The 25,706-nt window shown below is 48.0% G+C and overlaps 53 non-coding genes across 53 annotated transcripts; 37 read left to right on the top strand and 16 right to left on the bottom strand.

Annotated features, from left to right (window-relative positions):
- Window positions 1-316: 316 nt before the first annotated feature.
- On the bottom strand, window positions 317-389 carry TRNAK-UUU (transfer RNA lysine (anticodon UUU)). The gene has a single exon. It is a non-coding gene; the product is annotated as a tRNA-Lys (tRNA).
- A 308-nt stretch (window positions 390-697) lies between these two features.
- On the top strand, window positions 698-768 carry TRNAG-GCC (transfer RNA glycine (anticodon GCC)). Its single transcript has one exon. It is a non-coding gene; the product is annotated as a tRNA-Gly (tRNA).
- Window positions 769-1,093: 325 nt separating this feature from the next.
- Window positions 1,094-1,167, top strand: TRNAI-AAU (transfer RNA isoleucine (anticodon AAU)). The gene has a single exon. It is a non-coding gene; the product is annotated as a tRNA-Ile (tRNA).
- A 486-nt stretch (window positions 1,168-1,653) lies between these two features.
- TRNAK-UUU (transfer RNA lysine (anticodon UUU)) lies at window positions 1,654-1,726 on the bottom strand. The gene has a single exon. It is a non-coding gene; the product is annotated as a tRNA-Lys (tRNA).
- A 308-nt stretch (window positions 1,727-2,034) lies between these two features.
- TRNAG-GCC (transfer RNA glycine (anticodon GCC)) lies at window positions 2,035-2,105 on the top strand. The gene has a single exon. It is a non-coding gene; the product is annotated as a tRNA-Gly (tRNA).
- A 317-nt stretch (window positions 2,106-2,422) lies between these two features.
- TRNAI-AAU (transfer RNA isoleucine (anticodon AAU)) lies at window positions 2,423-2,496 on the top strand. The gene has a single exon. It is a non-coding gene; the product is annotated as a tRNA-Ile (tRNA).
- A 486-nt stretch (window positions 2,497-2,982) lies between these two features.
- Window positions 2,983-3,055, bottom strand: TRNAK-UUU (transfer RNA lysine (anticodon UUU)). The gene has a single exon. It is a non-coding gene; the product is annotated as a tRNA-Lys (tRNA).
- A 308-nt stretch (window positions 3,056-3,363) lies between these two features.
- Window positions 3,364-3,434, top strand: TRNAG-GCC (transfer RNA glycine (anticodon GCC)). The gene has a single exon. It is a non-coding gene; the product is annotated as a tRNA-Gly (tRNA).
- A 316-nt stretch (window positions 3,435-3,750) lies between these two features.
- On the top strand, window positions 3,751-3,824 carry TRNAI-AAU (transfer RNA isoleucine (anticodon AAU)). Its single transcript has one exon. It is a non-coding gene; the product is annotated as a tRNA-Ile (tRNA).
- Window positions 3,825-4,310: 486 nt separating this feature from the next.
- On the bottom strand, window positions 4,311-4,383 carry TRNAK-UUU (transfer RNA lysine (anticodon UUU)). The gene has a single exon. It is a non-coding gene; the product is annotated as a tRNA-Lys (tRNA).
- A 308-nt stretch (window positions 4,384-4,691) lies between these two features.
- TRNAG-GCC (transfer RNA glycine (anticodon GCC)) lies at window positions 4,692-4,762 on the top strand. Its single transcript has one exon. It is a non-coding gene; the product is annotated as a tRNA-Gly (tRNA).
- Window positions 4,763-5,087: 325 nt separating this feature from the next.
- TRNAI-AAU (transfer RNA isoleucine (anticodon AAU)) lies at window positions 5,088-5,161 on the top strand. Its single transcript has one exon. It is a non-coding gene; the product is annotated as a tRNA-Ile (tRNA).
- Window positions 5,162-6,028: 867 nt separating this feature from the next.
- TRNAG-GCC (transfer RNA glycine (anticodon GCC)) lies at window positions 6,029-6,099 on the top strand. The gene has a single exon. It is a non-coding gene; the product is annotated as a tRNA-Gly (tRNA).
- Window positions 6,100-6,424: 325 nt separating this feature from the next.
- On the top strand, window positions 6,425-6,498 carry TRNAI-AAU (transfer RNA isoleucine (anticodon AAU)). The gene has a single exon. It is a non-coding gene; the product is annotated as a tRNA-Ile (tRNA).
- An 867-nt stretch (window positions 6,499-7,365) lies between these two features.
- Window positions 7,366-7,436, top strand: TRNAG-GCC (transfer RNA glycine (anticodon GCC)). Its single transcript has one exon. It is a non-coding gene; the product is annotated as a tRNA-Gly (tRNA).
- A 316-nt stretch (window positions 7,437-7,752) lies between these two features.
- On the top strand, window positions 7,753-7,826 carry TRNAI-AAU (transfer RNA isoleucine (anticodon AAU)). The gene has a single exon. It is a non-coding gene; the product is annotated as a tRNA-Ile (tRNA).
- A 486-nt stretch (window positions 7,827-8,312) lies between these two features.
- On the bottom strand, window positions 8,313-8,385 carry TRNAK-UUU (transfer RNA lysine (anticodon UUU)). Its single transcript has one exon. It is a non-coding gene; the product is annotated as a tRNA-Lys (tRNA).
- A 308-nt stretch (window positions 8,386-8,693) lies between these two features.
- TRNAG-GCC (transfer RNA glycine (anticodon GCC)) lies at window positions 8,694-8,764 on the top strand. Its single transcript has one exon. It is a non-coding gene; the product is annotated as a tRNA-Gly (tRNA).
- Window positions 8,765-9,081: 317 nt separating this feature from the next.
- On the top strand, window positions 9,082-9,155 carry TRNAI-AAU (transfer RNA isoleucine (anticodon AAU)). Its single transcript has one exon. It is a non-coding gene; the product is annotated as a tRNA-Ile (tRNA).
- Window positions 9,156-9,641: 486 nt separating this feature from the next.
- Window positions 9,642-9,714, bottom strand: TRNAK-UUU (transfer RNA lysine (anticodon UUU)). Its single transcript has one exon. It is a non-coding gene; the product is annotated as a tRNA-Lys (tRNA).
- Window positions 9,715-10,022: 308 nt separating this feature from the next.
- TRNAG-GCC (transfer RNA glycine (anticodon GCC)) lies at window positions 10,023-10,093 on the top strand. Its single transcript has one exon. It is a non-coding gene; the product is annotated as a tRNA-Gly (tRNA).
- A 317-nt stretch (window positions 10,094-10,410) lies between these two features.
- TRNAI-AAU (transfer RNA isoleucine (anticodon AAU)) lies at window positions 10,411-10,484 on the top strand. The gene has a single exon. It is a non-coding gene; the product is annotated as a tRNA-Ile (tRNA).
- A 486-nt stretch (window positions 10,485-10,970) lies between these two features.
- On the bottom strand, window positions 10,971-11,043 carry TRNAK-UUU (transfer RNA lysine (anticodon UUU)). Its single transcript has one exon. It is a non-coding gene; the product is annotated as a tRNA-Lys (tRNA).
- A 308-nt stretch (window positions 11,044-11,351) lies between these two features.
- On the top strand, window positions 11,352-11,422 carry TRNAG-GCC (transfer RNA glycine (anticodon GCC)). The gene has a single exon. It is a non-coding gene; the product is annotated as a tRNA-Gly (tRNA).
- A 316-nt stretch (window positions 11,423-11,738) lies between these two features.
- Window positions 11,739-11,812, top strand: TRNAI-AAU (transfer RNA isoleucine (anticodon AAU)). Its single transcript has one exon. It is a non-coding gene; the product is annotated as a tRNA-Ile (tRNA).
- Window positions 11,813-12,298: 486 nt separating this feature from the next.
- On the bottom strand, window positions 12,299-12,371 carry TRNAK-UUU (transfer RNA lysine (anticodon UUU)). Its single transcript has one exon. It is a non-coding gene; the product is annotated as a tRNA-Lys (tRNA).
- Window positions 12,372-12,679: 308 nt separating this feature from the next.
- TRNAG-GCC (transfer RNA glycine (anticodon GCC)) lies at window positions 12,680-12,750 on the top strand. Its single transcript has one exon. It is a non-coding gene; the product is annotated as a tRNA-Gly (tRNA).
- Window positions 12,751-13,075: 325 nt separating this feature from the next.
- TRNAI-AAU (transfer RNA isoleucine (anticodon AAU)) lies at window positions 13,076-13,149 on the top strand. The gene has a single exon. It is a non-coding gene; the product is annotated as a tRNA-Ile (tRNA).
- Window positions 13,150-13,635: 486 nt separating this feature from the next.
- Window positions 13,636-13,708, bottom strand: TRNAK-UUU (transfer RNA lysine (anticodon UUU)). The gene has a single exon. It is a non-coding gene; the product is annotated as a tRNA-Lys (tRNA).
- A 315-nt stretch (window positions 13,709-14,023) lies between these two features.
- TRNAG-GCC (transfer RNA glycine (anticodon GCC)) lies at window positions 14,024-14,094 on the top strand. Its single transcript has one exon. It is a non-coding gene; the product is annotated as a tRNA-Gly (tRNA).
- A 317-nt stretch (window positions 14,095-14,411) lies between these two features.
- Window positions 14,412-14,485, top strand: TRNAI-AAU (transfer RNA isoleucine (anticodon AAU)). The gene has a single exon. It is a non-coding gene; the product is annotated as a tRNA-Ile (tRNA).
- Window positions 14,486-15,352: 867 nt separating this feature from the next.
- TRNAG-GCC (transfer RNA glycine (anticodon GCC)) lies at window positions 15,353-15,423 on the top strand. Its single transcript has one exon. It is a non-coding gene; the product is annotated as a tRNA-Gly (tRNA).
- Window positions 15,424-15,740: 317 nt separating this feature from the next.
- On the top strand, window positions 15,741-15,814 carry TRNAI-AAU (transfer RNA isoleucine (anticodon AAU)). Its single transcript has one exon. It is a non-coding gene; the product is annotated as a tRNA-Ile (tRNA).
- Window positions 15,815-16,681: 867 nt separating this feature from the next.
- Window positions 16,682-16,752, top strand: TRNAG-GCC (transfer RNA glycine (anticodon GCC)). Its single transcript has one exon. It is a non-coding gene; the product is annotated as a tRNA-Gly (tRNA).
- Window positions 16,753-17,069: 317 nt separating this feature from the next.
- TRNAI-AAU (transfer RNA isoleucine (anticodon AAU)) lies at window positions 17,070-17,143 on the top strand. Its single transcript has one exon. It is a non-coding gene; the product is annotated as a tRNA-Ile (tRNA).
- Window positions 17,144-17,629: 486 nt separating this feature from the next.
- On the bottom strand, window positions 17,630-17,702 carry TRNAK-UUU (transfer RNA lysine (anticodon UUU)). Its single transcript has one exon. It is a non-coding gene; the product is annotated as a tRNA-Lys (tRNA).
- A 308-nt stretch (window positions 17,703-18,010) lies between these two features.
- TRNAG-GCC (transfer RNA glycine (anticodon GCC)) lies at window positions 18,011-18,081 on the top strand. The gene has a single exon. It is a non-coding gene; the product is annotated as a tRNA-Gly (tRNA).
- Window positions 18,082-18,397: 316 nt separating this feature from the next.
- TRNAI-AAU (transfer RNA isoleucine (anticodon AAU)) lies at window positions 18,398-18,471 on the top strand. Its single transcript has one exon. It is a non-coding gene; the product is annotated as a tRNA-Ile (tRNA).
- Window positions 18,472-18,957: 486 nt separating this feature from the next.
- TRNAK-UUU (transfer RNA lysine (anticodon UUU)) lies at window positions 18,958-19,030 on the bottom strand. The gene has a single exon. It is a non-coding gene; the product is annotated as a tRNA-Lys (tRNA).
- Window positions 19,031-19,338: 308 nt separating this feature from the next.
- On the top strand, window positions 19,339-19,409 carry TRNAG-GCC (transfer RNA glycine (anticodon GCC)). The gene has a single exon. It is a non-coding gene; the product is annotated as a tRNA-Gly (tRNA).
- Window positions 19,410-19,725: 316 nt separating this feature from the next.
- On the top strand, window positions 19,726-19,799 carry TRNAI-AAU (transfer RNA isoleucine (anticodon AAU)). The gene has a single exon. It is a non-coding gene; the product is annotated as a tRNA-Ile (tRNA).
- Window positions 19,800-20,285: 486 nt separating this feature from the next.
- On the bottom strand, window positions 20,286-20,358 carry TRNAK-UUU (transfer RNA lysine (anticodon UUU)). The gene has a single exon. It is a non-coding gene; the product is annotated as a tRNA-Lys (tRNA).
- A 308-nt stretch (window positions 20,359-20,666) lies between these two features.
- TRNAG-GCC (transfer RNA glycine (anticodon GCC)) lies at window positions 20,667-20,737 on the top strand. Its single transcript has one exon. It is a non-coding gene; the product is annotated as a tRNA-Gly (tRNA).
- A 325-nt stretch (window positions 20,738-21,062) lies between these two features.
- On the top strand, window positions 21,063-21,136 carry TRNAI-AAU (transfer RNA isoleucine (anticodon AAU)). Its single transcript has one exon. It is a non-coding gene; the product is annotated as a tRNA-Ile (tRNA).
- A 486-nt stretch (window positions 21,137-21,622) lies between these two features.
- On the bottom strand, window positions 21,623-21,695 carry TRNAK-UUU (transfer RNA lysine (anticodon UUU)). Its single transcript has one exon. It is a non-coding gene; the product is annotated as a tRNA-Lys (tRNA).
- Window positions 21,696-22,003: 308 nt separating this feature from the next.
- TRNAG-GCC (transfer RNA glycine (anticodon GCC)) lies at window positions 22,004-22,074 on the top strand. The gene has a single exon. It is a non-coding gene; the product is annotated as a tRNA-Gly (tRNA).
- Window positions 22,075-22,390: 316 nt separating this feature from the next.
- On the top strand, window positions 22,391-22,464 carry TRNAI-AAU (transfer RNA isoleucine (anticodon AAU)). The gene has a single exon. It is a non-coding gene; the product is annotated as a tRNA-Ile (tRNA).
- Window positions 22,465-22,950: 486 nt separating this feature from the next.
- On the bottom strand, window positions 22,951-23,023 carry TRNAK-UUU (transfer RNA lysine (anticodon UUU)). Its single transcript has one exon. It is a non-coding gene; the product is annotated as a tRNA-Lys (tRNA).
- Window positions 23,024-23,331: 308 nt separating this feature from the next.
- Window positions 23,332-23,402, top strand: TRNAG-GCC (transfer RNA glycine (anticodon GCC)). Its single transcript has one exon. It is a non-coding gene; the product is annotated as a tRNA-Gly (tRNA).
- Window positions 23,403-23,718: 316 nt separating this feature from the next.
- TRNAI-AAU (transfer RNA isoleucine (anticodon AAU)) lies at window positions 23,719-23,792 on the top strand. The gene has a single exon. It is a non-coding gene; the product is annotated as a tRNA-Ile (tRNA).
- Window positions 23,793-24,278: 486 nt separating this feature from the next.
- On the bottom strand, window positions 24,279-24,351 carry TRNAK-UUU (transfer RNA lysine (anticodon UUU)). Its single transcript has one exon. It is a non-coding gene; the product is annotated as a tRNA-Lys (tRNA).
- Window positions 24,352-24,659: 308 nt separating this feature from the next.
- On the top strand, window positions 24,660-24,730 carry TRNAG-GCC (transfer RNA glycine (anticodon GCC)). Its single transcript has one exon. It is a non-coding gene; the product is annotated as a tRNA-Gly (tRNA).
- An 877-nt stretch (window positions 24,731-25,607) lies between these two features.
- Window positions 25,608-25,680, bottom strand: TRNAK-UUU (transfer RNA lysine (anticodon UUU)). Its single transcript has one exon. It is a non-coding gene; the product is annotated as a tRNA-Lys (tRNA).
- Window positions 25,681-25,706: the final 26 nt, after the last annotated feature.

Raw genomic sequence — 25,706 nt, 5'->3', positions numbered from 1 at the left:
ACGTATGCTATTTGTTTCCGTGAATACAGGAGGCATTAACGGTGGATTCTCTTTAAACATTCAATATCCCTCAAACTCTGGTGTGTGCACCATTGGTCTAAGGTCTAGAAAGAAAAGGGGGTGACGTTATAAATGATCTTGTTTCTTTACACATAGATACGGGAGACATTTTTTGGCAGCTAAGAACCGTTCGGCATATCTAAAAGGTTTGCAGGGAAGCCGTCCCGCTTATCTACTATCTTTTGAGTCAAGTAAAGCTTTCCAGTGTTGATTGTACGGCGCTGAACTCGTGGTTTTAGCATAATAAAGCGAGCAGCGCCCGAACAGGGACTTGAACCCTGGACCCTCAGATTAAAAGTCTGATGCTCTACCGACTGAGCTATCCAGGCTCGCTGTGCAAGAGCCTTGGGCCAGACCTGAAGCTGGCTATCAGCCACAGAGTTGGTCCACGTGCACTTACATTACATCTAGGACACCTTGAGTTTCTGGTTGACAACCATTTCCACAATGTCGGTCTCATAATCTGAAGGTCGAGAGTCAGGTCCTCGCACAGGGCACGCTTCTTTTACAGCTACACGTATAAGCAACTAACTGATTGATCCCCCAACCACCGCTTCCATAACTTTCTGTTCAGGGGGAAAAATCTTCTTTCCGACCACTCGAATCTCTATGGATTTTCAAGTGGGCCGTTGCAGATGCATTGGTGGTTCAGTGGTAGAATTCTCGCCTGCCACGCGGGAGGCCCGGGTTCGATTCCCGGCCAATGCAAGCTTCTTTTTAGAGCATTGGTAAAACAGGTCCCTGGAAAAGCAGGGTTGCCTTTTACCCATGCTGAAGGAAATTTGTCCTTTACGATGGATGTCCTTTATTTGTCCTTTACGATGCTTCAGCAACCGGCACCAGCCAGTGTTTGCCTTGTTAGCGCAGTAGGTAGCGCGTCAGTCTCATAATCTGAAGGTCGTGAGTTCGACCCTCATACAGGGCATGCTTGTTTTACAGCTTGAGACTGTTGATAGCTGATGCCAAACGTTCATTTACTCTGGAGTTTTTTCCACGGTCCTCAATCCGAGCCTGCGTCTGAGCCTGCCGACGTGGCCGGTTAGCTCAGTTGGTTAGAGCGTGGTGCTAATAACGCCAAGGTCGCGGGTTCGATCCCCGTACGGGCCATGCTGTTTTGCCTATGTTTCTGCAAATGAAATGACTCCCTTATTTGCATGATGCATTGTAGAGATACCACTATATCCGTTACTCAGGAAATGTCTGGACGTCTGTGCGTTACCGTACATCCGCGGATTGCTGGCTGGTGTTTAGAGGCGGCGGTGTCTCGATTCTTCTGCACGTATGCTATTTGTTTCCGTGAATACAGGAGGCATTAACGGTGGATTCTCTTTAAACATTCAATATCCCTCAAACTCTGGTGTGTGCACCATTGGTCTAAGGTCTAGAAAGAAAAGGGGGTGACGTTATAAATGATCTTGTTTCTTTACACATAGATACGGGAGACATTTTTTGGCAGCTAAGAACCGTTCGGCATATCTAAAAGGTTTGCAGGGAAGCCGTCCCGCTTATCTACTATCTTTTGAGTCAAGTAAAGCTTTCCAGTGTTGATTGTACGGCGCTGAACTCGTGGTTTTAGCATAATAAAGCGAGCAGCGCCCGAACAGGGACTTGAACCCTGGACCCTCAGATTAAAAGTCTGATGCTCTACCGACTGAGCTATCCAGGCTCGCTGTGCAAGAGCCTTGGGCCAGACCTGAAGCTGGCTATCAGCCACAGAGTTGGTCCACGTGCACTTACATTACATCTAGGACACCTTGAGTTTCTGGTTGACAACCATTTCCACAATGTCGGTCTCATAATCTGAAGGTCGAGAGTCAGGTCCTCGCACAGGGCACGCTTCTTTTACAGCTACACGTATAAGCAACTAACTGATTGATCCCCCAACCACCGCTTCCATAACTTTCTGTTCAGGGGGAAAAATCTTCTTTCCGACCACTCGAATCTCTATGGATTTTCAAGTGGGCCGTTGCAGATGCATTGGTGGTTCAGTGGTAGAATTCTCGCCTGCCACGCGGGAGGCCCGGGTTCGATTCCCGGCCAATGCAAGCTTCTTTTTAGAGCATTGGTAAAACAGGTCCCTGGAAAAGCAGGGTTGCCTTTTACCCATGCTGAAGGAAATTTGTCCTTTACGATGGATGTCCTTTATTTGTCCTTTACGATGCTTCAGCAACCGGCACCAGCCAGCGTTTGCCTTGTTAGCGCAGTAGGTAGCGCGTCAGTCTCATAATCTGAAGGTTGTGAGTTCGACCCTCATACAGGGCATGCTTGTTTTACAGCTTGAGACTGTTGATAGCTGATGCCAAACGTTCATTTACTCTGGAGTTTTTTCCACGGTCCTCTGTTTTGCTGAGCCTGCCGACGTGGCCGGTTAGCTCAGTTGGTTAGAGCGTGGTGCTAATAACGCCAAGGTCGCGGGTTCGATCCCCGTACGGGCCATGCTGTTTTGCCTATGTTTCTGCAAATGAAATGACTCCCTTATTTGCATGATGCATTGTAGAGATACCACTATATCCGTTACTCAGGAAATGTCTGGACGTCTGTGCGTTACCGTACATCCGCGGATTGCTGGCTGGTGTTTAGAGGCGGCGGTGTCTCGATTCTTCTGCACGTATGCTATTTGTTTCCGTGAATACAGGAGGCATTAACGGTGGATTCTCTTTAAACATTCAATATCCCTCAAACTCTGGTGTGTGCACCATTGGTCTAAGGTCTAGAAAGAAAAGGGGGTGACGTTATAAATGATCTTGTTTCTTTACACATAGATACGGGAGACATTTTTTGGCAGCTAAGAACCGTTCGGCATATCTAAAAGGTTTGCAGGGAAGCCGTCCCGCTTATCTACTATCTTTTGAGTCAAGTAAAGCTTTCCAGTGTTGATTGTACGGCGCTGAACTCGTGGTTTTAGCATAATAAAGCGAGCAGCGCCCGAACAGGGACTTGAACCCTGGACCCTCAGATTAAAAGTCTGATGCTCTACCGACTGAGCTATCCAGGCTCGCTGTGCAAGAGCCTTGGGCCAGACCTGAAGCTGGCTATCAGCCACAGAGTTGGTCCACGTGCACTTACATTACATCTAGGACACCTTGAGTTTCTGGTTGACAACCATTTCCACAATGTCGGTCTCATAATCTGAAGTTCGAGAGTCAGGTCCTCGCACAGGGCACGCTTCTTTTACAGCTACACGTATAAGCAACTAACTGATTAATCCCCCAACCACCGCTTCCATAACTTTCTGTTCAGGGGGAAAAATCTTCTTTCCGACCACTCGAATCTCTATGGATTTTCAAGTGTGCCGTTGCAGATGCATTGGTGGTTCAGTGGTAGAATTCTCGCCTGCCACGCGGGAGGCCCGGGTTCGATTCCCGGCCAATGCAAGCTTCTTTTTAGAGCATTGGTAAAACAGGTCCCTGGAAAAGCAGCGTTGCCTTTTACCATGCTGAAGGAAATTTGTCCTTTACGATGGATGTCCTTTATTTGTCCTTTACGATGCTTCAGCAACCGGCACCAGCCAGCGTTTGCCTTGTTAGCGCAGTAGGTAGCGCGTCAGTCTCATAATCTGAAGGTTGTGAGTTCGACCCTCATACAGGGCATGCTTGTTTTACAGCTTGAGACTGTTGATAGCTGATGCCAAACGTTCATTTACTCTGGAGTTTTTTCCACGGTCCTCTGTTTTGCCAAGCCTGCCGACGTGGCCGGTTAGCTCAGTTGGTTAGAGCGTGGTGCTAATAACGCCAAGGTCGCGGGTTCGATCCCCGTACGGGCCATGCTGTTTTGCCTATGTTTCTGCAAATGAAATGACTCCCTTATTTGCATGATGCATTGTAGAGATACCACTATATCCGTTACTCAGGAAATGTCTGGACGTCTGTGCGTTACCGTACATCCGTGGATTGCTGGCTGGTGTTTAGAGGCGGCGGTGTCTCGATTCTTCTGCACGTATGCTATTTGTTTCCGTGAATACAGGAGGCATTAACGGTGGATTCTCTTTAAACATTCAATATCCCTCAAACTCTGGTGTGTGCACCATTGGTCTAAGGTCTAGAAAGAAAAGGGGGTGACGTTATAAATGATCTTGTTTCTTTACACATAGATACGGGAGACATTTTTTGGCAGCTAAGAACCGTTCGGCATATCTAAAAGGTTTGCAGGGAAGCCGTCCCGCTTATCTACTATCTTTTGAGTCAAGTAAAGCTTTCCAGTGTTGATTGTACGGCGCTGAACTCGTGGTTTTAGCATAATAAAGCGAGCAGCGCCCGAACAGGGACTTGAACCCTGGACCCTCAGATTAAAAGTCTGATGCTCTACCGACTGAGCTATCCAGGCTCGCTGTGCAAGAGCCTTGGGCCAGACCTGAAGCTGGCTATCAGCCACAGAGTTGGTCCACGTGCACTTACATTACATCTAGAACACCTTGAGTTTCTGGTTGACAACCATTTCCACAATGTCGGTCTCATAATCTGAAGTTCGAGAGTCAGGTCCTCGCACAGGGCACGCTTCTTTTACAGCTACACGTATAAGCAACTAACTGATTGATCCCCCAACCACCGCTTCCATAACTTTCTGTTCAGGGGGAAAAATCTTCTTTCCGACCACTCGAATCTCTATGGATTTTCAAGTGGGCCGTTGCAGATGCATTGGTGGTTCAGTGGTAGAATTCTCGCCTGCCACGCGGGAGGCCCGGGTTCGATTCCCGGCCAATGCAAGCTTCTTTTTAGAGCATTGGTAAAACAGGTCCCTGGAAAAGCAGGGTTGCCTTTTACCCATGCTGAAGGAAATTTGTCCTTTACGATGGATGTCCTTTATTTGTCCTTTACGATGCTTCAGCAACCGGCACCAGCCAGCGTTTGCCTTGTTAGCGCAGTAGGTAGCGCGTCAGTCTCATAATCTGAAGGTTGTGAGTTCGACCCTCATACAGGGCATGCTTGTTTTACAGCTTGAGACTGTTGATAGCTGATGCCAAACGTTCGTTTACTCTGGAGTTTTTTCCACGGTCCTCAATCCGAGCCTGCGTCCGAGCCTGCCGACGTGGCCGGTTAGCTCAGTTGGTTAGAGCGTGGTGCTAATAACGCCAAGGTCGCGGGTTCGATCCCCGTACGGGCCATGCTGTTTTGCCTATGTTTCTGCAAATGAAATGACTCCCTTATTTGCATGATGCATTGTAGAGATACCACTATATCCGTTACTCAGGAAATGTCTGGACGTCTGTGCGTTACCGTACATCCGCGGATTGCTGGCTGGTGTTTAGAGGCGGCGGTGTCTCGATTCTTCTGCACGTATGCTATTTGTTTCCGTGAATACAGGAGGCATTAACGGTGGATTCTCTTTAAACATTCAATATCCCTCAAACTCTGGTGTGTGCACCATTGGTCTAAGGTCTAGAAAGAAAAGGGGGTGACGTTATAAATGATCTTGTTTCTTTACACATAGATACGGGAGACATTTTTTGGCAGCTAAGAACCGTTCGGCATATCTAAAAGGTTTGCAGGGAAGCCGTCCCGCTTATCTACTATCTTTTGAGTCAAGTAAAGCTTTCCAGTGTTGATTGTACGGCGCTGAACTCGTGGTTTTAGCATAATAAAGCGAGCAGCACCCGAACAGGGACTTGAACCCTGGACCCTCAGATTAAAAGTCTGATGCTCTACCGACTGAGCTATCCAGGCTCGCTGTGCAAGAGCCTTGGGCCAGACCTGAAGCTGGCTATCAGCCACAGAGTTGGTCCACGTGCACTTACATTACATCTAGGACACCTTGAGTTTCTGGTTGACAACCATTTCCACAATGTCGGTCTCATAATCTGAAGTTCGAGAGTCAGGTCCTCGCACAGGGCACGCTTCTTTTACAGCTACACGTATAAGCAACTAACTGATTAATCCCCCAACCACCGCTTCCATAACTTTCTGTTCAGGGGGAAAAATCTTCTTTCCGACCACTCGAATCTCTATGGATTTTCAAGTGGGCCGTTGCAGATGCATTGGTGGTTCAGTGGTAGAATTCTCGCCTGCCACGCGGGAGGCCCGGGTTCGATTCCCGGCCAATGCAAGCTTCTTTTTAGAGCATTGGTAAAACAGGTCCCTGGAAAAGCAGGGTTGCCTTTTACCCATGCTGAAGGAAATTTGTCCTTTACGATGGATGTCCTTTATTTGTCCTTTACGATGCTTCAGCAACCGGCACCAGCCAGCGTTTGCCTTGTTAGCGCAGTAGGTAGCGCGTCAGTCTCATAATCTGAAGGTCGTGAGTTCGACCCTCATACAGGGCATGCTTGTTTTACAGCTTGAGACTGTTGATAGCTGATGCCAAACGTTCATTTACTCTGGAGTTTTTTCCACGGTCCTCAATCCGAGCCTGCGTCCGAGCCTGCCGACGTGGCCGGTTAGCTCAGTTGGTTAGAGCGTGGTGCTAATAACGCCAAGGTCGCGGGTTCGATCCCCGTACGGGCCATGCTGTTTTGCCTATGTTTCTGCAAATGAAATGACTCCCTTATTTGCATGATGCATTGTAGAGATACCACTATATCCGTTACTCAGGAAATGTCTGGACGTCTGTGCGTTACCGTACATCCGCGGATTGCTGGCTGGTGTTTAGAGGCGGCGGTGTCTCGATTCTTCTGCACGTATGCTATTTGTTTCCGTGAATACAGGAGGCATTAACGGTGGATTCTCTTTAAACATTCAATATCCCTCAAACTCTGGTGTGTGCACCATTGGTCTAAGGTCTAGAAAGAAAAGGGGGTGACGTTATAAATGATCTTGTTTCTTTACACATAGATACGGGAGACATTTTTTGGCAGCTAAGAACCGTTCGGCATATCTAAAAGGTTTGCAGGGAAGCCGTCCCGCTTATCTACTATCTTTTGAGTCAAGTAAAGCTTTCCAGTGTTGATTGTACGGCGCTGAACTCGTGGTTTTAGCATAATAAAGCGAGCAGCACCCGAACAGGGACTTGAACCCTGGACCCTCAGATTAAAAGTCTGATGCTCTACCGACTGAGCTATCCAGGCTCGCTGTGCAAGAGCCTTGGGCCAGACCTGAAGCTGGCTATCAGCCACAGAGTTGGTCCACGTGCACTTACATTACATCTAGGACACCTTGAGTTTCTGGTTGACAACCATTTCCACAATGTCGGTCTCATAATCTGAAGGTCGAGAGTCAGGTCCTCGCACAGGGCACGCTTCTTTTACAGCTACACGTATAAGCAACTAACTGATTGATCCCCCAACCACCGCTTCCATAACTTTCTGTTCAGAGGGAAAAATCTTCTTTCCGACCACTCGAATCTCTATGGATTTTCAAGTGGGCCGTTGCAGATGCATTGGTGGTTCAGTGGTAGAATTCTCGCCTGCCACGCGGGAGGCCCGGGTTCGATTCCCGGCCAATGCAAGCTTCTTTTTAGAGCATTGGTAAAACAGGTCCCTGGAAAAGCAGCGTTGCCTTTTACCATGCTGAAGGAAATTTGTCCTTTACGATGGATGTCCTTTATTTGTCCTTTACGATGCTTCAGCAACCGGCACCAGCCAGCGTTTGCCTTGTTAGCGCAGTAGGTAGCGCGTCAGTCTCATAATCTGAAGGTTGTGAGTTCGACCCTCATACAGGGCATGCTTGTTTTACAGCTTGAGACTGTTGATAGCTGATGCCAAACGTTCATTTACTCTGGAGTTTTTTCCACGGTCCTCTGTTTTGCCGAGCCTGCCGACGTGGCCGGTTAGCTCAGTTGGTTAGAGCGTGGTGCTAATAACGCCAAGGTCGCGGGTTCGATCCCCGTACGGGCCATGCTGTTTTGCCTATGTTTCTGCAAATGAAATGACTCCCTTATTTGCATGATGCATTGTAGAGATACCACTATATCCGTTACTCAGGAAATGTCTGGACGTCTGTGCGTTACCGTACATCCGTGGATTGCTGGCTGGTGTTTAGAGGCGGCGGTGTCTCGATTCTTCTGCACGTATGCTATTTGTTTCCGTGAATACAGGAGGCATTAACGGTGGATTCTCTTTAAACATTCAATATCCCTCAAACTCTGGTGTGTGCACCATTGGTCTAAGGTCTAGAAAGAAAAGGGGGTGACGTTATAAATGATCTTGTTTCTTTACACATAGATACGGGAGACATTTTTTGGCAGCTAAGAACCGTTCGGCATATCTAAAAGGTTTGCAGGGAAGCCGTCCCGCTTATCTACTATCTTTTGAGTCAAGTAAAGCTTTCCAGTGTTGATTGTACGGCGCTGAACTCGTGGTTTTAGCATAATAAAGCGAGCAGCGCCCGAACAGGGACTTGAACCCTGGACCCTCAGATTAAAAGTCTGATGCTCTACCGACTGAGCTATCCAGGCTCGCTGTGCAAGAGCCTTGGGCCAGACCTGAAGCTGGCTATCAGCCACAGAGTTGGTCCACGTGCACTTACATTACATCTAGAACACCTTGAGTTTCTGGTTGACAACCATTTCCACAATGTCGGTCTCATAATCTGAAGTTCGAGAGTCAGGTCCTCGCACAGGGCACGCTTCTTTTACAGCTACACGTATAAGCAACTAACTGATTGATCCCCCAACCACCGCTTCCATAACTTTCTGTTCAGGGGGAAAAATCTTCTTTCCGACCACTCGAATCTCTATGGATTTTCAAGTGGGCCGTTGCAGATGCATTGGTGGTTCAGTGGTAGAATTCTCGCCTGCCACGCGGGAGGCCCGGGTTCGATTCCCGGCCAATGCAAGCTTCTTTTTAGAGCATTGGTAAAACAGGTCCCTGGAAAAGCAGGGTTGCCTTTTACCCATGCTGAAGGAAATTTGTCCTTTACGATGGATGTCCTTTATTTGTCCTTTACGATGCTTCAGCAACCGGCACCAGCCAGCGTTTGCCTTGTTAGCGCAGTAGGTAGCGCGTCAGTCTCATAATCTGAAGGTTGTGAGTTCGACCCTCATACAGGGCATGCTTGTTTTACAGCTTGAGACTGTTGATAGCTGATGCCAAACGTTCATTTACTCTGGAGTTTTTTCCACGGTCCTCTGTTTTGCCGAGCCTGCCGACGTGGCCGGTTAGCTCAGTTGGTTAGAGCGTGGTGCTAATAACGCCAAGGTCGCGGGTTCGATCCCCGTACGGGCCATGCTGTTTTGCCTATGTTTCTGCAAATGAAATGACTCCCTTATTTGCATGATGCATTGTAGAGATACCACTATATCCGTTACTCAGGAAATGTCTGGACGTCTGTGCGTTACCGTACATCCGCGGATTGCTGGCTGGTGTTTAGAGGCGGCGGTGTCTCGATTCTTCTGCACGTATGCTATTTGTTTCCGTGAATACAGGAGGCATTAACGGTGGATTCTCTTTAAACATTCAATATCCCTCAAACTCTGGTGTGTGCACCATTGGTCTAAGGTCTAGAAAGAAAAGGGGGTGACGTTATAAATGATCTTGTTTCTTTACACATAGATACGGGAGACATTTTTTGGCAGCTAAGAACCGTTCGGCATATCTAAAAGGTTTGCAGGGAAGCCGTCCCGCTTATCTACTATCTTTTGAGTCAAGTAAAGCTTTCCAGTGTTGATTGTACGGCGCTGAACTCGTGGTTTTAGCATAATAAAGCGAGCAGCGCCCGAACAGGGACTTGAACCCTGGACCCTCAGATTAAAAGTCTGATGCTCTACCGACTGAGCTATCCAGGCTCGCTGGGCAAGAGCCTTGGGCCAGACCTGAAGCTGGCTATCAGCCACAGAGTTGGTCCACGTGCACTTACATTACATCTAGGACACCTTGAGTTTCTGGTTGACAACCATTTCCACAATGTCGGTCTCATAATCTGAAGGTCGAGAGTCAGGTCCTCGCACAGGGCACGCTTCTTTTACAGCTACACGTATAAGCAACTAACTGATTGATCCCCCAACCACCGCTTCCATAACTTTCTGTTCAGGGGGAAAAATCTTCTTTCCGACCACTCGAATCTCTATGGATTTTCAAGTGGGCCGTTGCAGATGCATTGGTGGTTCAGTGGTAGAATTCTCGCCTGCCACGCGGGAGGCCCGGGTTCGATTCCCGGCCAATGCAAGCTTCTTTTTAGAGCATTGGTAAAACAGGTCCCTGGAAAAGCAGGGTTGCCTTTTACCCATGCTGAAGGAAATTTGTCCTTTACGATGGATGTCCTTTATTTGTCCTTTACGATGCTTCAGCAACCGGCACCAGCCAGCGTTTGCCTTGTTAGCGCAGTAGGTAGCGCGTCAGTCTCATAATCTGAAGGTTGTGAGTTCGACCCTCATACAGGGCATGCTTGTTTTACAGCTTGAGACTGTTGATAGCTGATGCCAAACGTTCATTTACTCTGGAGTTTTTTCCACGGTCCTCTGTTTTGCCGAGCCTGCCGACGTGGCCGGTTAGCTCAGTTGGTTAGAGCGTGGTGCTAATAACGCCAAGGTCGCGGGTTCGATCCCCGTACGGGCCATGCTGTTTTGCCTATGTTTCTGCAAATGAAATGACTCCCTTATTTGCATGATGCATTGTAGAGATACCACTATATCCGTTACTCAGGAAATGTCTGGACGTCTGTGCGTTACCGTACATCCGCGGATTGCTGGCTTGTGTTGAGAGGCGGCGTTGTCTCGATTCTTCTGCACGTATGCTATTTGTTTCCGTGAATACAGGAGGCATTAACGGTGGATTCTCTTTAAACATTCAATATCCCTCAAACTCTGGTGTGTGCACTATTGGTCTAAGGTCTAGAAAGAAAAGGGGGTGACGTTATAAATGATCTTGTTTCTTTACACATAGATACGGGAGACATTTTTTGGCAGCTAAGAACCGTTCGGCATATCTAAAAGGTTTGCAGGGAAGCCGTCCCGCTTATCTACTATCTTTTGAGTCAAGTAAAGCTTTCCAGTGTTGATTGTACGGCGCTGAACTCGTGGTTTTAGCATAATAAAGCGAGCAGCGCCCGAACAGGGACTTGAACCCTGGACCCTCAGATTAAAAGTCTGATGCTCTACCGACTGAGCTATCCAGGCTCGCTGTGCAAGAGCCTTGGGCCAGACCTGAAGCTGGCTATCAGCCACAGAGTTGGTCCACGTGCACTTACATTACATCTAGGACACCTTGAGTTTCTGGTTGACAACCATTTCCACAATGTCGGTCTCATAATCTGAAGGTCGAGAGTCAGGTCCTCGCACAGGGCACGCTTCTTTTACAGCTACACGTATAAGCAACTAACTGATTGATCCCCCAACCACCGCTTCCATAACTTTCTGTTCAGGGGGAAAAATCTTCTTTCCGACCACTCGAATCTCTATGGATTTTCAAGTGGACCGCTGCAGATGCATTGGTGGTTCAGTGGTAGAATTCTCGCCTGCCACGCGGGAGGCCCGGGTTCGATTCCCGGCCAATGCAAGCTTCTTTTTAGAGCATTGGTAAAACAGGTCCCTGGAAAAGCAGCGTTGCCTTTTACCATGCTGAAGGAAATTTGTCCTTTACGATGGATGTCCTTTATTTGTCCTTTACGATGCTTCAGCAACCGGCACCAGCCAGCGTTTGCCTTGTTAGCGCAGTAGGTAGCGCGTCAGTCTCATAATCTGAAGGTTGTGAGTTCGACCCTCATACAGGGCATGCTTGTTTTACAGCTTGAGACTGTTGATAGCTGATGCCAAACGTTCATTTACTCTGGAGTTTTTTCCACGGTCCTCTGTTTTGCCGAGCCTGCCGACGTGGCCGGTTAGCTCAGTTGGTTAGAGCGTGGTGCTAATAACGCCAAGGTCGCGGGTTCGATCCCCGTACGGGCCATGCTGTTTTGCCTATGTTTCTGCAAATGAAATGACTCCCTTATTTGCATGATGCATTGTAGAGATACCACTATATCCGTTACTCAGGAAATGTCTGGACGTCTGTGCGTTACCGTACATCCGCGGATTGCTGGCTGGTGTTTAGAGGCGGCGGTGTCTCGATTCTTCTGCACGTATGCTATTTGTTTCCGTGAATACAGGAGGCATTAACGGTGGATTCTCTTTAAACATTCAATATCCCTCAAACTCTGGTGTGTGCACCATTGGTCTAAGGTCTAGAAAGAAAAGGGGGTGACGTTATAAATGATCTTGTTTCTTTACACATAGATACGGGAGACATTTTTTGGCAGCTAAGAACCGTTCGGCATATCTAAAAGGTTTGCAGGGAAGCCGTCCCGCTTATCTACTATCTTTTGAGTCAAGTAAAGCTTTCCAGTGTTGATTGTACGGCGCTGAACTCGTGGTTTTAGCATAATAAAGCAAGCAGCGCCCGAACAGGGACTTGAACCCTGGACCCTCAGATTAAAAGTCTGATGCTCTACCGACTGAGCTATCCAGGCTCGCTGTGCAAGAGCCTTGGGCCAGACCTGAAGCTGGCTATCAGCCACAGAGTTGGTCCACGTGCACTTACATTACATCTAGGACACCTTGAGTTTCTGGTTGACAACCATTTCCACAATGTCGGTCTCATAATCTGAAGTTCGAGAGTCAGGTCCTCGCACAGGGCACGCTTCTTTTACAGCTACACGTATAAGCAACTAACTGATTGATCCCCCAACCACCGCTTCCATAACTTTCTGTTCAGGGGGAAAAATCTTCTTTCCGACCACTCGAATCTCTATGGATTTTCAAGTGGGCCGTTGCAGATGCATTGGTGGTTCAGTGGTAGAATTCTCGCCTGCCACGCGGGAGGCCCGGGTTCGATTCCCGGCCAATGCAAGCTTCTTTTTAGAGCATTGGTAAAACAGGTCCCTGGAAAAGCAGGGTTGCCTTTTACCCATGCTGAAGGAAATTTGTCCTTTACGATGGATGTCCTTTATTTGTCCTTTACGATGCTTCAGCAACCGGCACCAGCCAGCGTTTGCCTTGTTAGCGCAGTAGGTAGCGCGTCAGTCTCATAATCTGAAGGTCGTGAGTTCGACCCTCATACAGGGCATGCTTGTTTTACAGCTTGAGACTGTTGATAGCTGATGCCAAACGTTCATTTACTCTGGAGTTTTTTCCACGGTCCTCAATCCGAGCCTGCGTCCGAGCCTGCCGACGTGGCCGGTTAGCTCAGTTGGTTAGAGCGTGGTGCTAATAACGCCAAGGTCGCGGGTTCGATCCCCGTACGGGCCATGCTGTTTTGCCTATGTTTCTGCAAATGAAATGACTCCCTTATTTGCATGATGCATTGTAGAGATACCACTATATCCGTTACTCAGGAAATGTCTGGACGTCTGTGCGTTACCGTACATCCGCGGATTGCTGGCTGGTGTTTAGAGGCGGCGGTGTCTCGATTCTTCTGCACGTATGCTATTTGTTTCCGTGAATACAGGAGGCATTAACGGTGGATTCTCTTTAAACATTCAATATCCCTCAAACTCTGGTGTGTGCACCATTGGTCTAAGGTCTAGAAAGAAAAGGGGGTGACGTTATAAATGATCTTGTTTCTTTACACATAGATACGGGAGACATTTTTTGGCAGCTAAGAACCGTTCGGCATATCTAAAAGGTTTGCAGGGAAGCCGTCCCGCTTATCTACTATCTTTTGAGTCAAGTAAAGCTTTCCAGTGTTGATTGTACGGCGCTGAACTCGTGGTTTTAGCATAATAAAGCGAGCAGCGCCCGAACAGGGACTTGAACCCTGGACCCTCAGATTAAAAGTCTGATGCTCTACCGACTGAGCTATCCAGGCTCGCTGTGCAAGAGCCTTGGGCCAGACCTGAAGCTGGCTATCAGCCACAGAGTTGGTCCACGTGCACTTACATTACATCTAGGACACCTTGAGTTTCTGGTTGACAAATGACAACCATTTCCACAATGTCGGTCTCATAATCTGAAGGTCGAGAGTCAGGTCCTCGCACAGGGCACGCTTCTTTTACAGCTACACGTATAAGCAACTAACTGATTGATCCCCCAACCACCGCTTCCATAACTTTCTGTTCAGGGGGAAAAATCTTCTTTCCGACCACTCGAATCTCTATGGATTTTCAAGTGGGCCGTTGCAGATGCATTGGTGGTTCAGTGGTAGAATTCTCGCCTGCCACGCGGGAGGCCCGGGTTCGATTCCCGGCCAATGCAAGCTTCTTTTTAGAGCATTGGTAAAACAGGTCCCTGGAAAAGCAGGGTTGCCTTTTACCCATGCTGAAGGAAATTTGTCCTTTACGATGGATGTCCTTTATTTGTCCTTTACGATGCTTCAGCAACCGGCACCAGCCAGCGTTTGCCTTGTTAGCGCAGTAGGTAGCGCGTCAGTCTCATAATCTGAAGGTTGTGAGTTCGACCCTCATACAGGGCATGCTTGTTTTACAGCTTGAGACTGTTGATAGCTGATGCCAAACGTTCATTTACTCTGGAGTTTTTTCCACGGTCCTCTGTTTTGCTGAGCCTGCCGACGTGGCCGGTTAGCTCAGTTGGTTAGAGCGTGGTGCTAATAACGCCAAGGTCGCGGGTTCGATCCCCGTACGGGCCATGCTGTTTTGCCTATGTTTCTGCAAATGAAATGACTCCCTTATTTGCATGATGCATTGTAGAGATACCACTATATCCGTTACTCAGGAAATGTCTGGACGTCTGTGCGTTACCGTACATCCGCGGATTGCTGGCTGGTGTTTAGAGGCGGCGTTGTCTCGATTCTTCTGCACGTATGCTATTTGTTTCCGTGAATACAGGAGGCATTAACGGTGGATTCTCTTTAAACATTCAATATCCCTCAAACTCTGGTGTGTGCACCATTGGTCTAAGGTCTAGAAAGAAAAGGGGGTGACGTTATAAATGATCTTGTTTCTTTACACATAGATACGGGAGACATTTTTTGGCAGCTAAGAACCGTTCGGCATATCTAAAAGGTTTGCAGGGAAGCCGTCCTGCTTATCTACTATTTTTTGAGTCAAGTAAAGCTTTCCAGTGTTGATTGTACGGCGCTGAACTCGTGGTTTTAGCATAATAAAGCGAGCAGCGCCCGAACAGGGACTTGAACCCTGGACCCTCAGATTAAAAGTCTGATGCTCTACCGACTGAGTTATCCAGGCTCACTGTGCAAGAGCCTTGGGCCAGACCTGAAGCTGGCTATCAGCCACAGAGTTGGTCCACGTGCACTTACATTACATCTAGGACACCTTGAGTTTCTGGTTGACAACCATTTCCACAATGTCGGTCTCATAATCTGAAGTTCGAGAGTCAGGTCCTCGCACAGGGCACGCTTCTTTTACAGCTACACGTATAAGCAACTAACTGATTAATCCCCCAACCACCGCTTCCATAACTTTCTGTTCAGGGGGAAAAATCTTCTTTCCGACCACTCGAATCTCTATGGATTTTCAAGTGGGCCGTTGCAGATGCATTGGTGGTTCAGTGGTAGAATTCTCGCCTGCCACGCGGGAGGCCCGGGTTCGATTCCCGGCCAATGCAAGCTTCTTTTTAGAGCATTGGTAAAACAGGTCCCTGGAAAAGCAGGGTTGCCTTTTACCCATGCTGAAGGAAATTTGTCCTTTACGATGGATGTCCTTTATTTGTCCTTTACGATGCTTCAGCAACCGGCACCAGCCAGCGTTTGCCTTGTTAGCGCAGTAGGTAGCGCGTCAGTCTCATAATCTGAAGGTCGTGAGTTCGACCCTCATACAGGGCATGCTTGTTTTACAGCTTGAGACTGTTGATAGCTGATGCCAAACGTTCATTTACTCTGGAGTTTTTTCCACGGTCCTCTGTTTTGCTGAGCCTGCCGACGTGGCCGGTTAGCTCAGTTGGTTAGAGCGTGGTGCTAATAACGCCAAGGTCGCGGGTTCGATCCCCGTACGGGCCATGCTGTTTTGCCTATGTTTCTGCAAATGAAATGACTCCCTTATTTGCATGATGCATTGTAGAGATACCACTATATCCGTTACTCAGGAAATGTCTGGACGTCTGTGCGTTACCGTACATCCGCGGATTGCTGGCTGGTGTTTAGAGGCGGCGTTGTCTCGATTCTTCTGCACGTATGCTATTTGTTTCCGTGAATACAGGAGGCATTAACGGTGGATTCTCTTTAAACATTCAATATCCCTCAAACTCTGGTGTGTGCACCATTGGTCTAAGGTCTAGAAAGAAAAGGGGGTGACGTTATAAATGATCTTGTTTCTTTACACATAGATACGGGAGACATTTTTTGGCAGCTAAGAACCGTTCGGCATATCTAAAAGGTTTGCAGGGAAGCCGTCCTGCTTATCTACTATTTTTTGAGTCAAGTAAAGCTTTCCAGTGTTGATTGTACGGCGCTGAACTCGTGGTTTTAGCATAATAAAGCGAGCAGCGCCCGAACAGGGACTTGAACCCTGGACCCTCAGATTAAAAGTCTGATGCTCTACCGACTGAGTTATCCAGGCTCACTGTGCAAGAGCCTTGGGCCAGACCTGAAGCTGGCTATCAGCCACAGAGTTGGTCCACGTGCACTTACATTACATCTAGGACACCTTGAGTTTCTGGTTGACAACCATTTCCACAATGTCGGTCTCATAATCTGAAGTTCGAGAGTCAGGTCCTCGCACAGGGCACGCTTCTTTTACAGCTACACGTATAAGCAACTAACTGATTAATCCCCCAACCACCGCTTCCATAACTTTCTGTTCAGGGGGAAAAATCTTCTTTCCGACCACTCGAATCTCTATGGATTTTCAAGTGGGCCGTTGCAGATGCATTGGTGGTTCAGTGGTAGAATTCTCGCCTGCCACGCGGGAGGCCCGGGTTCGATTCCCGGCCAATGCAAGCTTCTTTTTAGAGCATTGGTAAAACAGGTCCCTGGAAAAGCAGGGTTGCCTTTTACCCATGCTGAAGGAAATTTGTCCTTTACGATGGATGTCCTTTATTTGTCCTTTACGATGCTTCAGCAACCGGCACCAGCCAGCGTTTGCCTTGTTAGCGCAGTAGGTAGCGCGTCAGTCTCATAATCTGAAGGTCGTGAGTTCGACCCTCATACAGGGCATGCTTGTTTTACAGCTTGAGACTGTTGATAGCTGATGCCAAACGTTCATTTACTCTGGAGTTTTTTCCACGGTCCTCTGTTTTGCTGAGCCTGCCGACGTGGCCGGTTAGCTCAGTTGGTTAGAGCGTGGTGCTAATAACGCCAAGGTCGCGGGTTCGATCCCCGTACGGGCCATGCTGTTTTGCCTATGTTTCTGCAAATGAAATGACTCCCTTATTTGCATGATGCATTGTAGAGATACCACTATATCCGTTACTCAGGAAATGTCTGGACGTCTGTGCGTTACCGTACATCCGCGGATTGCTGGCTTGTGTTGAGAAGCGGCGTTGTCTCGATTCTTCTGCACGTATGCTATTTGTTTCCGTGAATACAGGAGGCATTAACGGTGGATTCTCTTTAAACATTCAATATCCCTCAAACTCTGGTGTGTGCACTATTGGTCTAAGGTCTAGAAAGAAAAGGGGGTGACGTTATAAATGATCTTGTTTCTTTACACATAGATACGGGAGACATTTTTTGGCAGCTAAGAACCGTTCGGCATATCTAAAAGGTTTGCAGGGAAGCCGTCCCGCTTATCTACTATCTTTTGAGTCAAGTAAAGCTTTCCAGTGTTGATTGTACGGCGCTGAACTCGTGGTTTTAGCATAATAAAGCGAGCAGCGCCCGAACAGGGACTTGAACCCTGGACCCTCAGATTAAAAGTCTGATGCTCTACCGACTGAGCTATCCAGGCTCGCTGTGCAAGAGCCTTGGGCCAGACCTGAAGCTGGCTATCAGCCACAGAGTTGGTCCACGTGCACTTACATTACATCTAGAACACCTTGAGTTTCTGGTTGACAACCATTTCCACAATGTCGGTCTCATAATCTGAAGGTCGAGAGTCAGGTCCTCGCACAGGGCACGCTTCTTTTACAGCTACACGTATAAGCAACTAACTGATTGATCCCCCAACCACCGCTTCCATAACTTTCTGTTCAGGGGGAAAAATCTTCTTTCCGACCACTCGAATCTCTATGGATTTTCAAGTGGGCCGCTGCAGATGCATTGGTGGTTCAGTGGTAGAATTCTCGCCTGCCACGCGGGAGGCCCGGGTTCGATTCCCGGCCAATGCAAGCTTCTTTTTAGAGCATTGGTAAAACAGGTCCCTGGAAAAGCAGCGTTGCCTTTTACCATGCTGAAGGAAATTTGTCCTTTACGATGGATGTCCTTTATTTGTCCTTTACGATGCTTCAGCAACCGGCACCAGCCAGCGTTTGCCTTGTTAGCGCAGTAGGTAGCGCGTCAGTCTCATAATCTGAAGGTTGTGAGTTCGACCCTCATACAGGGCATGCTTGTTTTACAGCTTGAGACTGTTGATAGCTGATGCCAAACGTTCATTTACTCTGGAGTTTTTTCCACGGTCCTCTGTTTTGCCGAGCCTGCCGACGTGGCCGGTTAGCTCAGTTGGTTAGAGCGTGGTGCTAATAACGCCAAGGTCGCGGGTTCGATCCCCGTACGGGCCATGCTGTTTTGCCTATGTTTCTGCAAATGAAATGACTCCCTTATTTGCATGATGCATTGTAGAGATACCACTATATCCGTTACTCAGGAAATGTCTGGACGTCTGTGCGTTACCGTACATCCGCGGATTGCTGGCTTGTGTTTAGAGGCGGCGGTGTCTCGATTCTTCTGCACGTATGCTATTTGTTTCCGTGAATACAGGAGGCATTAACGGTGGATTCTCTTTAAACATTCAATATCCCTCAAACTCTGGTGTGTGCACCATTGGTCTAAGGTCTAGAAAGAAAAGGGGGTGACGTTATAAATGATCTTGTTTCTTTACACATAGATACGGGAGACATTTTTTGGCAGCTAAGAACCGTTCGGCATATCTAAAAGGTTTGCAGGGAAGCCGTCCCGCTTATCTACTATCTTTTGAGTCAAGTAAAGCTTTCCAGTGTTGATTGTACGGCGCTGAACTCGTGGTTTTAGCATAATAAAGCGAGCAGCGCCCGAACAGGGACTTGAACCCTGGACCCTCAGATTAAAAGTCTGATGCTCTACCGACTGAGCTATCCAGGCTCGCTGTGCAAGAGCCTTGGGCCAGACCTGAAGCTGGCTATCAGCCACAGAGTTGGTCCACGTGCACTTACATTACATCTAGGACACCTTGAGTTTCTGGTTGACAACCATTTCCACAATGTCGGTCTCATAATCTGAAGGTCGAGAGTCAGGTCCTCACACAGGGCACGCTTCTTTTACAGCTACACGTATAAGCAACTAACTGATTGATCCCCCAACCACCGCTTCCATAACTTTCTGGTCAGGGGGAGAAATCTTCTTTCCGACCACTCGAATCTCTATGGATTTTCAAGTCGACCGTTGCAGATGCATTGGTGGTTCAGTGGTAGAATTCTCGCCTGCCACGCGGGAGGCCCGGGTTCGATTCCCGGCCAATGCAAGCTTCTTTTTAGAGCATTGGTAAAACAGGTCCCTGGAAAAGCAGCGTTGCCTTTTACCATGCTGAAGGAAATTTGTCCTTTACGATGGATGTCCTTTATTTGTCCTTTACGATGCTTCAGCAACCGGCACCAGCCAGCGTTTGCCTTGTTAGCGCAGTAGGTAGCGCGTCAGTCTCATAATCTGAAGGTTGTGAGTTCGACCCTCATACAGGGCATGCTTGTTTTACAGCTTGAGACTGTTGATAGCTGATGCCAAACGTTCATTTACTCTGAAGTTTTTTCCACGGTCCTCTGTTTTGCCGAGCCTGCCGACGTGGCCGGTTAGCTCAGTTGGTTAGAGCGTGGTGCTAATAACGCCAAGGTCGCGGGTTCGATCCCCGTACGGGCCATGCTGTTTTGCCTATGTTTCTGCAAATGAAATGACTCCCTTATTTGCATGATGCATTGTAGAGATACCACTATATCCGTTACTCAGGAAATGTCTGGACGTCTGTGCGTTACCGTACATCCGTGGATTGCTGGCTGGTGTTTAGAGGCGGCGGTGTCTCGATTCTTCTGCACGTATGCTATTTGTTTCCGTGAATACAGGAGGCATTAACGGTGGATTCTCTTTAAACATTCAATATCCCTCAAACTCTGGTGTGTGCACCATTGGTCTAAGGTCTAGAAAGAAAAGGGGGTGACGTTATAAATGATCTTGTTTCTTTACACATAGATACGGGAGACATTTTTTGGCAGCTAAGAACCGTTCGGCATATCTAAAAGGTTTGCAGGGAAGCCGTCCCGCTTATCTACTATTTTTTGAGTCAAGTAAAGCTTTCCAGTGTTGATTGTACGGCGCTGAACTCGTGGTTTTAGCATAATAAAGCGAGCAGCGCCCGAACAGGGACTTGAACCCTGGACCCTCAGATTAAAAGTCTGATGCTCTACCGACTGAGCTATCCAGGCTCGCTGTGCAAGAGCCTTGGGCCAGACCTGAAGCTGGCTATCAGCCACAGAGTTGGTCCACGTGCACTTACATTACATCTAGGACACCTTGAGTTTCTGGTTGACAACCATTTCCACAATGTCGGTCTCATAATCTGAAGTTCGAGAGTCAGGTCCTCGCACAGGGCACGCTTCTTTTACAGCTACACGTATAAGCAACTAACTGATTAATCCCCCAACCACCGCTTCCATAACTTTCTGTTCAGGGGGAAAAATCTTCTTTCCGACCACTCGAATCTCTATGGATTTTCAAGTGGGCCGTTGCAGATGCATTGGTGGTTCAGTGGTAGAATTCTCGCCTGCCACGCGGGAGGCCCGGGTTCGATTCCCGGCCAATGCAAGCTTCTTTTTAGAGCATTGGTAAAACAGGTCCCTGGAAAAGCAGGGTTGCCTTTTACCCATGCTGAAGGAAATTTGTCCTTTACGATGGATGTCCTTTATTTGTCCTTTACGATGCTTCAGCAACCGGCACCAGCCAGCGTTTGCCTTGTTAGCGCAGTAGGTAGCGCGTCAGTCTCATAATCTGAAGGTCGTGAGTTCGACCCTCATACAGGGCATGCTTGTTTTACAGCTTGAGACTGTTGATAGCTGATGCCAAACGTTCATTTACTCTGGAGTTTTTTCCACGGTCCTCAATCCGAGCCTGCGTCCAAGCCTGCCGACGTGGCCGGTTAGCTCAGTTGGTTAGAGCGTGGTGCTAATAACGCCAAGGTCGCGGGTTCGATCCCCGTACGGGCCATGCTGTTTTGCCTATGTTTCTGCAAATGAAATGACTCCCTTATTTGCATGATGCATTGTAGAGATACCACTATATCCGTTACTCAGGAAATGTCTGGACGTCTGTGCGTTACCGTACATCCGCGGATTGCTGGCTGGTGTTTAGAGGCGGCGGTGTCTCGATTCTTCTGCACGTATGCTATTTGTTTCCGTGAATACAGGAGGCATTAACGGTGGATTCTCTTTAAACATTCAATATCCCTCAAACTCTGGTGTGTGCACCATTGGTCTAAGGTCTAGAAAGAAAAGGGGGTGACGTTATAAATGATCTTGTTTCTTTACACATAGATACGGGAGACATTTTTTGGCAGCTAAGAACCGTTCGGCATATCTAAAAGGTTTGCAGGGAAGCCGTCCCGCTTATCTACTATCTTTTGAGTCAAGTAAAGCTTTCCAGTGTTGATTGTACGGCGCTGAACTCGTGGTTTTAGCATAATAAAGCGAGCAGCGCCCGAACAGGGACTTGAACCCTGGACCCTCAGATTAAAAGTCTGATGCTCTACCGACTGAGCTATCCAGGCTCGCTGTGCAAGAGCCTTGGGCCAGACCTGAAGCTGGCTATCAGCCACAGAGTTGGTCCACGTGCACTTACATTACATCTAGGACACCTTGAGTTTCTGGTTGACAACCATTTCCACAATGTCGGTCTCATAATCTGAAGGTCGAGAGTCAGGTCCTCGCACAGGGCACGCTTCTTTTACAGCTACACGTATAAGCAACTAACTGATTGATCCCCCAACCACCGCTTCCATAACTTTCTGTTCAGGGGGAAAAATCTTCTTTCCGACCACTCGAATCTCTATGGATTTTCAAGTGGGCCGTTGCAGATGCATTGGTGGTTCAGTGGTAGAATTCTCGCCTGCCACGCGGGAGGCCCGGGTTCGATTCCCGGCCAATGCAAGCTTCTTTTTAGAGCATTGGTAAAACAGGTCCCTGGAAAAGCAGCGTTGCCTTTTACCATGCTGAAGGAAATTTGTCCTTTACGATGGATGTCCTTTATTTGTCCTTTACGATGCTTCAGCAACCGGCACCAGCCAGCGTTTGCCTTGTTAGCGCAGTAGGTAGCGCGTCAGTCTCATAATCTGAAGGTTGTGAGTTCGACCCTCATACAGGGCATGCTTGTTTTACAGCTTGAGACTGTTGATAGCTGATGCCAAACGTTCATTTACTCTGGAGTTTTTTCCACGGTCCTCTGTTTTGCCGAGCCTGCCGACGTGGCCGGTTAGCTCAGTTGGTTAGAGCGTGGTGCTAATAACGCCAAGGTCGCGGGTTCGATCCCCGTACGGGCCATGCTGTTTTGCCTATGTTTCTGCAAATGAAATGACTCCCTTATTTGAATGATGCATTGTAGAGATACCACTATATCCGTTACTCAGGAAATGTCTGGACGTCTGTGCGTTACCGTACATCCGCGGATTGCTGGCTGGTGTTTAGAGGCGGCGGTGTCTCGATTCTTCTGCACGTATGCTATTTGTTTCCGTGAATACAGGAGGCATTAACGGTGGATTCTCTTTAAACATTCAATATCCCTCAAACTCTGGTGTGTGCACCATTGGTCTAAGGTCTAGAAAGAAAAGGGGGTGACGTTATAAATGATCTTGTTTCTTTACACATAGATACGGGAGACATTTTTTGGCAGCTAAGAACCGTTCGGCATATCTAAAAGGTTTGCAGGGAAGCCGTCCCGCTTATCTACTATCTTTTGAGTCAAGTAAAGCTTTCCAGTGTTGATTGTACGGCGCTGAACTCGTGGTTTTAGCATAATAAAGCGAGCAGCGCCCGAACAGGGACTTGAACCCTGGACCCTCAGATTAAAAGTCTGATGCTCTACCGACTGAGCTATCCAGGCTCGCTGTGCAAGAGCCTTGGGCCAGACCTGAAGCTGGCTATCAGCCACAGAGTTGGTCCACGTGCACTTACATTACATCTAGGACACCTTGAGTTTCTGGTTGACAACCATTTCCACAATGTCGGTCTCATAATCTGAAGGTCGAGAGTCAGGTCCTCACACAGGGCACGCTTCTTTTACAGCTACACGTATAAGCAACTAACTGATTGATCCCCCAACCACCGCTTCCATAACTTTCTGGTCAGGGGGAGAAATCTTCTTTCCGACCACTCGAATCTCTATGGATTTTCAAGTCGACCGTTGCAGATGCATTGGTGGTTCAGTGGTAGAATTCTCGCCTGCCACGCGGGAGGCCCGGGTTCGATTCCCGGCCAATGCAAGCTTCTTTTTAGAGCATTGGTAAAACAGGTCCCTGGAAAAGCAGCGTTGCCTTTTACCATGCTGAAGGAAATTTGTCCTTTACGATGGATGTCCTTTATTTGTCCTTTACGATGCTTCAGCAACCGGCACCAGCCAGCGTTTGCCTTGTTAGCGCAGTAGGTAGCGCGTCAGTCTCATAATCTGAAGGTTGTGAGTTCGACCCTCATACAGGGCATGCTTGTTTTACAGCTTGAGACTGTTGATAGCTGATGCCAAACGTTCATTTACTCTGAAGTTTTTTCCACGGTCCTCTGTTTTGCCGAGCCTGCCGACGTGGCCGGTTAGCTCAGTTGGTTAGAGCGTGGTGCTAATAACGCCAAGGTCGCGGGTTCGATCCCCGTACGGGCCATGCTGTTTTGCCTATGTTTCTGCAAATGAAATGACTCCCTTATTTGCATGATGCATTGTAGAGATACCACTATATCCGTTACTCAGGAAATGTCTGGACGTCTGTGCGTTACCGTACATCCGTGGATTGCTGGCTGGTGTTTAGAGGCGGCGGTGTCTCGATTCTTCTGCACGTATGCTATTTGTTTCCGTGAATACAGGAGGCATTAACGGTGGATTCTCTTTAAACATTCAATATCCCTCAAACTCTGGTGTGTGCACCATTGGTCTAAGGTCTAGAAAGAAAAGGGGGTGACGTTATAAATGATCTTGTTTCTTTACACATAGATACGGGAGACATTTTTTGGCAGCTAAGAACCGTTCGGCATATCTAAAAGGTTTGCAGGGAAGCCGTCCCGCTTATCTACTATCTTTTGAGTCAAGTAAAGCTTTCCAGTGTTGATTGTACGGCGCTGAACTCGTGGTTTTAGCATAATAAAGCGAGCAGCGCCCGAACAGGGACTTGAACCCTGGACCCTCAGATTAAAAGTCTGATGCTCTACCGACTGAGCTATCCAGGCTCGCTGTGCAAGAGCCTTGGGCCAGACCTGAAGCTGGCTATCAGCCACAGAGTTGGTCCACGTGCACTTACATTACATCTAGAACACCTTGAGTTTCTGGTTGACAACCATTTCCACAATGTCGGTCTCATAATCTGAAGTTCGAGAGTCAGGTCCTCGCACAGGGCACGCTTCTTTTACAGCTACACGTATAAGCAACTAACTGATTGATCCCCCAACCACCGCTTCCATAACTTTCTGTTCAGGGGGAAAAATCTTCTTTCCGACCACTCGAATCTCTATGGATTTTCAAGTGGGCCGTTGCAGATGCATTGGTGGTTCAGTGGTAGAATTCTCGCCTGCCACGCGGGAGGCCCGGGTTCGATTCCCGGCCAATGCAAGCTTCTTTTTAGAGCATTGGTAAAACAGGTCCCTGGAAAAGCAGGGTTGCCTTTTACCCATGCTGAAGGAAATTTGTCCTTTACGATGGATGTCCTTTATTTGTCCTTTACGATGCTTCAGCAACCGGCACCAGCCAGCGTTTGCCTTGTTAGCGCAGTAGGTAGCGCGTCAGTCTCATAATCTGAAGGTTGTGAGTTCGACCCTCATACAGGGCATGCTTGTTTTACAGCTTGAGACTGTTGATAGCTGATGCCAAACGTTCATTTACTCTGGAGTTTTTTCCACGGTCCTCTGTTTTGCCGAGCCTGCCGACGTGGCCGGTTAGCTCAGTTGGTTAGAGCGTGGTGCTAATAACGCCAAGGTCGTGGGTTCGATCCCTGTACGGGCCATGCTGTTTTGCCTATGTTTCTGCAAATGAAATGACTCCCTTATTTGCATGATGCATTGTAGAGATACCACTATATCCGTTACTCAGGAAATGTCTGGACGTCTGTGCGTTACCGTACATCCGCGGATTGCTGGCTGGTGTTTAGAGGCGGCGGTGTCTCGATTCTTCTGCACGTATGCTATTTGTTTCCGTGAATACAGGAGGCATTAACGGTGGATTCTCTTTAAACATTCAATATCCCTCAAACTCTGGTGTGTGCACCATTGGTCTAAGGTCTAGAAAGAAAAGGGGGTGACGTTATAAATGATCTTGTTTCTTTACACATAGATACGGGAGACATTTTTTGGCAGCTAAGAACCGTTCGGCATATCTAAAAGGTTTGCAGGGAAGCCGTCCCGCTTATCTACTATTTTTTGAGTCAAGTAAAGCTTTCCAGTGTTGATTGTACGGCGCTGAACTCGTGGTTTTAGCATAATAAAGCGAGCAGCGCCCGAACAGGGACTTGAACCCTGGACCCTCAGATTAAAAGTCTGATGCTCTACCGACTGAGCTATCCAGGCTCGCTGTGCAAGAGCCTTGGGCCAGA

Source organism: Spea bombifrons, chromosome 4, assembly GCF_027358695.1.
Source record: "Spea bombifrons isolate aSpeBom1 chromosome 4, aSpeBom1.2.pri, whole genome shotgun sequence".
Lineage (NCBI taxonomy): Eukaryota > Metazoa > Chordata > Amphibia > Anura > Pelobatidae > Spea > Spea bombifrons.
This window is presented reverse-complemented; position numbering and strand designations above follow the sequence as displayed.